Consider the following 6,000-nt stretch of genomic DNA (forward strand, 5'->3'; position numbering starts at 1 on the left):
GGAGGGGTGTGTGTGTGTGGGGGGGGGGGGGAGAAGGGTGAGGGAGAGTTGTAAATACGATGGGTGAAAAATCTCACAAGTATTGCTGCCAAAATTATATCCAAGCAAGTATTTATTGGAAGGGCAGAAGAAACCAGGAAGAAATCAGTTGTCAAGCCTTCTCTGGCTCTCCTTTCCCAAGATTTCTCTGAGCTGGGGCCAAACAGCTCCTTCTGCATCTCTCCAGGCCAGGGCTTGGATGTGTTGCTGCCTGCAGCTCCTGTGAGCCTGGGAGAAGGGAGTGGGGAGTAGCACAGACACAGTTTTGATGGAAAAATGTGCTTTGTGTGTTTAGCTTGGGAGGGGGGGTGTTAATCATTTGCATGAGCTATTTAGTTCTCAGAATTATTTCTCTGAAATTCATTAACAGGATTTCTACTGCTGTTTTCTTTCTGGAATGCTTCTTGATGTTCTTATGTCAGCCAGAGCTTTCTCCTCTGTTGCAGATAAGAGCAATGGCCAGAACATGGAACTATTCCTGTGAGTCAAGACTTCAGCAATATCTTGATATTTGTGAATTATGCAGAATTTGCTTATAATACACAGACTTATCCAGCTCTATTGCCTAGAGAAAAACACATTTTATCATCACTATTCATGCCTTCCATTCTTGACACCTCTTTGAAAGCACAAGTGCTGCCTTGTGTAACATTGTGGTCATCCGCTCTAGGGAGAGATTCCTGCTACATTATGAGTTGGTGGTAAGCCTTACTTTCTGGCATAATAAAAATAGATGGTCTGTCAAAAGATGATGTTCTCAATGCTTTGTTTTGTAGTTCTATCCTGCCATCTTCTCTGAATTAGCAAATGTGAAATGCAGCATATGGATTTATGAAAAGAAAAGTGCAAGTAAGTATCACTCAAATAGCATAGGCATGTGTGAGGCATCAAAACTGGTTTGACTCTTTTTGGGGAAAAAAAGATACTTTAAAAAATTGGTTGTGCTTGTTTTTAAGGTGTAAAAGAGATGGTTCCTGCATCAAAGAGATTTACAATACATCTCACAATATCTCTGAAAAGATTTGCAGCTTTCACTGGTGGGAAGATTAGCAAGGTGTATATATATATGTAAAATTGTAGTGCAACTTTGTCTTCTTGGAATGGGAGATTTCCCAAAGCAGAATAGTCTTCTAAAAGTTGTTAATATCTACAGACAATAACTGTAGACTGAAGATATCAAAGGAAAATCACTGCAATAAGTATTTCTTTTTTCTCTTCTGGCAACAATAAAGTTCATGTGATGGTAAACATATACTCTGCTATGAAAGCTGATTTTGCAGAGAACAGTTCTCTGCAACTGAAATTACTGCATGTTGTTTATTGGGAGGACCTCTTTTTAGTGAACCAGTAAATACATTTAAGTACTTCTAGTCTGTGTTCTTTGATGTGTTTTTATCAGGCTATTTCATAAAGTATTCCAGGATAATTCTTGCGTCTTCTTGGTCTCTCTTTAGGATGTGAAATATCCTGAGTATCTGGATCTTCGAACATACGCATCTCAATCCGTTGGAGAACCACTCCTCTATGCCTTATATGCAGTCCTGGTATATAGAGGTGTCAGTAGTCATGCAGGACGTTATTTCTGCTACACAAAGGTAAATAACAATTTCATTTCTAACAGGGTGAGCTCTGTGCTGGTGAGGAGGTACTTGCATGAAAACTTTACTGGTAACCACTGCTTTTAGGGAAAAAGGTTTTATTTCATGTTTAATTTGATCTTTTTTGGTGTATTCTCTGTTCTGAAGAGTTCTCTTTGTGTTTTCATTTAGAAAGTGTGCAGTTCCTCTGAAGACATGGCTGCTTTTATTTGCAGGCTGCTGGTAGACTTTGATATGAGATGAATGATGCCTCTGTAGTCTTTTGTGAAATCAAAATGGTTCTCAGTCAGCAAGCTTATTTACTTTTTAATATCAGGTAATAACAAGTATTAAAATGTGTTCAGAATACATTTCCTTTCCTGCTACTGACTTTCTTCTCCTTCTTCTTCTTCTTCTTCTTCTTCTTCTTCTTCTTCTTCTTCTTCTTCTTCTTCTTCTTCTTCTTCTCCTCTTAAGTATTTTTCTTCCTGTCCAAGGAGAAAATTACTATTTGAATAATTCATTTGTCTTATCTGAAATTCCCCATGTCATTATCTTTAATCGCTTGGCTTTCAACTGCTACACTTGTGTGAATTGCTGCATATCTGCTCTCTGTCGTTGGCTAATTTAGGAAGGAGGAGGAATTAATACCATAGATAGTATAAAGACGAGTTATTGCTCTGAAGGGGATAGATATAGTAGTAAGACCATTATCTTGAATGGGATTTAACTCAAGAGTGGGCTGAAAGAACAATTCTAAGCTAAGAGCGCGATTGTTTACCAAGACATTATGATTTCACACTTGGAGAATGTGCCTTTTAGTTATCAGCAGCACTGTCTTATCCCCATCCATTCTTTGGTCAGCAGGGGGCCAGTAGTAAGCAGGCCAGATTTACATGACCATGGCTTCCTCCTTGTATGGTTAAGGTGATTTGGGGGCAAAGCAACAGATAATGATACCAAATTAGTAGTGGATTTGTTTTTTTTTAGCATCTGAGTTTTATTTTCTCTCCCTCACTGCAGCTTTCTTCACAGCCCTTATGCTGCAACCAGAATCATCCAAATAGTAGCTAATGCTAAATTTTGCAGCAGTGCTGCTTCCATTATTTTATACTTCCAGCTCAGCTTCCTACAGCTCTGATAAATATCCTCTTGATACATTTTAAGTGGATCTTACCAATGCTTAAAACATTAAAAAAAGAGATTATTTGTTTTAGTTTTAGTAGTTTCACTTTAGCTGAGACAGTGAAACCAAACTGTCTCCTTCCTGAGCATAAGAACAGTTATTCCAGGGTTTTCAGGGAATGTTTAATGGAGAAAAACATATATATTTTGGAATAGCTTTAATCCATGTTGAGCTGTTTGGGTAGGGTTTCAAGAATGGTCCTCATTTGATACCAATATGCAGAAACCTGAATGTAGAAATTAACCACACTTGTTGGACTTGCATATATAATTAAAGCAGGGTGGCTTTTTTCTATCTAGGTGTCGAGGCCGTTTGTAGAGATATCTAGTAGGAGAGTATTCTGTTTGGGGATTTTAAAGGCTGTGTGTTTGCATATATCCATCTTGCAATCTCTTCTTTTTAAATGCAGAAATCAAGTCATTTAAATGGAAATGAACCCCTAAAAGAAGATCCAAATACCATTGCTGTTACCCTAGAAAGGCCTTCTTCGGCTCCACCAACAGCTTGTGTTCAAAACTAGGCAATTACCAGGCCTTTATTTGCTGATCCCTCAGAAAAACAAAAGATCACTTCATAACAAACTGCCTGCACATCAAACTGTCTCAGCCTGACTGTTTTAGCAGTGCTGTGGTGGATGAGGATCTAAACAAGCCTGTTCCTTCATCCACAGTGTGGCGGACAGATGAGTGAATTTTTGCCTTAAACGTTTCTTGGTACATAAGGTGAAAGCCTTCCTGCGCACATTGCAGATTTTGCAGGAAACCATAACCCCGAACAAGCCATCTGTTCCCTGTGGAAACAGGACGGAGCTGCTGCAACCCCGAAATGGTCTCCCTGCGACCACTCAGGACACACCGAGCCTGCGAAAAACCAGACCACGATCAGGCAGAGACTTTTGGACCTGGAGTGTAAATTATTGCTGCTTAGCACAACTTCCATAAAACTTGCTTAGCATGAGCAGCTAAATTTGCTGAAGCCTTAGGCCGCACTCCTAGTTCAGTCAGAAAGGGCCCCAGAGCTGGTGCAGGCTGGAAAGATAAGGGAGTTACAAGCAGTCCGCATTCCTGTGCCCCACACTCCGGGAGGGAGGAGGTCAAGGCTTTGAAATAAGGCCTGCTTGGGCGCCAGGACCCTGGGAAACAAAGCCTCCTCTCACTGCTGAAACAGTGTTAACTGGGGGTGTGGGGGGGTCTGGACTATCTCCCCCTTGTCAGGACCTTGGGAGATAACACCTACTGTCACTGCTGGGGCAGTGTTAATTGCTGGAATTACTATCTCCCGGTGGTCAGGACCTTGAGAGACAAGGGTGGGACCCAAGGAATGAAGACACCTCTGTCAGCAGAAACCGCAACAGGAAAGATAAACAGCCTGCCTAGGGACAGTGATGAGACCCAATGAGCAGCATGGGACCCCAGACCTGAATATTACTATTGGTCTGAATTACTGCGTGAGGGGTGGAGAGCTTAGACTGGAAAGTTATAATTGCCCAGGGATTTCTTTGTTTGTGGTCCCTCTTCGGAGGCACCCGGCTCGAGCTGCAATTACTGCACGCGCGTCATTACAATTTATTTATTTAATTTGCCTTGATTTGGCCCTGAACTTTTCCAAGACACCCAGGGTGAAGAGGACCAATGAGACACCGCTGGATCCACGGGTGGTGATCTCTCTTTCTTTCTCTCTCTCTTTCTGTCTCTCTCCTTCCTCTCTTTTGATGAAAGTTTATAAGATCTGTTCAAATCGTGTGGCACGGGACTTGTTTATCTAGTTAAGGTAGCCATCATCGAGTTATCATATTTAGCCACATGCCTTGTCTTTTGTATTAATAAATCATAAAACTGATTGGTTGGCTGGCATCATTTCACCTTAGTTCAGTCCAAGAGCATCACGAACTTGGTTGTTGGTCCCAAGGAGAGGGAAGTCGTCCTAAACGACTGCTTTTGGGCTGTGACACACAGTTGCAAACTCTTCTGCAGCAGAGTCTAGCTCAGATGCATCCACCATGTCAATTGCTACTAACATCTCCAAACAAGAAGCTGCTGATGAAATTCTTGTTGTCTCCCTTGACTTCTTACAACATGGTCCCTTATGGTGCAGAATCTTCAGAAAAGAATGAGAAGGACTCAAAGAGCTCAGCAGAAAGGAAATGCAATGCAATACCTTCAAATGGAATTGTGATTTGGAAGGTAGTCCATGTGTTGAAGATTTCCCATTCTTCCTGTCAGAGTTCTGAAGAAGAAAGATGCCAGCCTGAGTAACCCAAAACTGAGTCACTCCATGGTGCTATTAGCTTAGGTAATGAATCTAAACAAAAAAAAAAGGAGTAAAACTTCATGATTCCACTTGCCACATCCAACCTTCTAAAGCTTCTGAGATTTTCTTTTCTAAAACAAATGGATTGCTGGGAAGAGGGAGTTGTGTTGGTTGCATCTAAAATTTCTCACCAATGATGTATTCAGTATTCAGGATTATTATCATGTTCCTAATCCAGGCGAAGTACTGAGAAAATACACAGCACACATTTCACTGTAGCTCTTTGTGTCATTAACCAATTAGAATTTACAGAACACAGGTGATATATTAGAACTTGTCAACTTTAGAAAAGCTTAGCTGAGATAATAATACATGAGATCTTCATGAACTCTGTTTTGGGAAGGGGGAGTGTAAATTTCCATATTTAACACCTAATGTAGAAATTTTGCAAACAGTGGTTTTCTACTCCCAACAATACCTTCCTACCTGTTACCTTGTATAATTTAATTACAGATGCCTATAGCTTTGCCTCCAGTCACTCAAGAGAGAATTTTATAATCCCTCACAGGCAGCCTATTTAACAGCTTGTCCAAGGAAATAAGGTAAAATAAGTATGCTTTGATTAAAGTAAGATTTTATATGAGGTTAGCACAGGTTTATCTCTCTACTGACACTATTTAATGGGAAGATTTAAATCAGTTGAGAGAATTCCACACTGCACGTAGTGTTATGAACAGAACTAGCGATCAGCACTGCAACGTATTAATTGGATATTAAAAACATGTGGCTGATGCCTCACTGAAAACTTGGGCTTCTACATAGATTTTTTTCTCTTCATTTTGTCATCCTGTCTATACTTTCTGCATTCTTCTTTCCTCTTTTTCACTTCACTGAATGTGAAGGCATTTTTGTTTTGTGCATTTTCTCTGGACCGCAAAAATATTCTGA

General features: G+C 40.4%; 1 long non-coding RNA gene across 1 annotated transcript; it reads left to right on the plus strand.

Moving 5' to 3' along the window:
• The first annotated feature begins 676 nt into the window (after positions 1–676).
• On the plus strand, positions 677–4,629 carry LOC135326622 (uncharacterized). The gene is made up of 4 exons (XR_010386923.1): positions 677–888; positions 1,494–1,634; positions 1,809–1,953; positions 3,212–4,629. It is a non-coding gene; the product is annotated as an uncharacterized LOC135326622 (long non-coding RNA).
• Positions 4,630–6,000: the final 1,371 nt, after the last annotated feature.

The sequence above is a fragment of the Dromaius novaehollandiae genome, unplaced genomic scaffold (assembly GCF_036370855.1).
Source record: "Dromaius novaehollandiae isolate bDroNov1 unplaced genomic scaffold, bDroNov1.hap1 HAP1_SCAFFOLD_103, whole genome shotgun sequence".
Lineage (NCBI taxonomy): Eukaryota > Metazoa > Chordata > Aves > Casuariiformes > Dromaiidae > Dromaius > Dromaius novaehollandiae.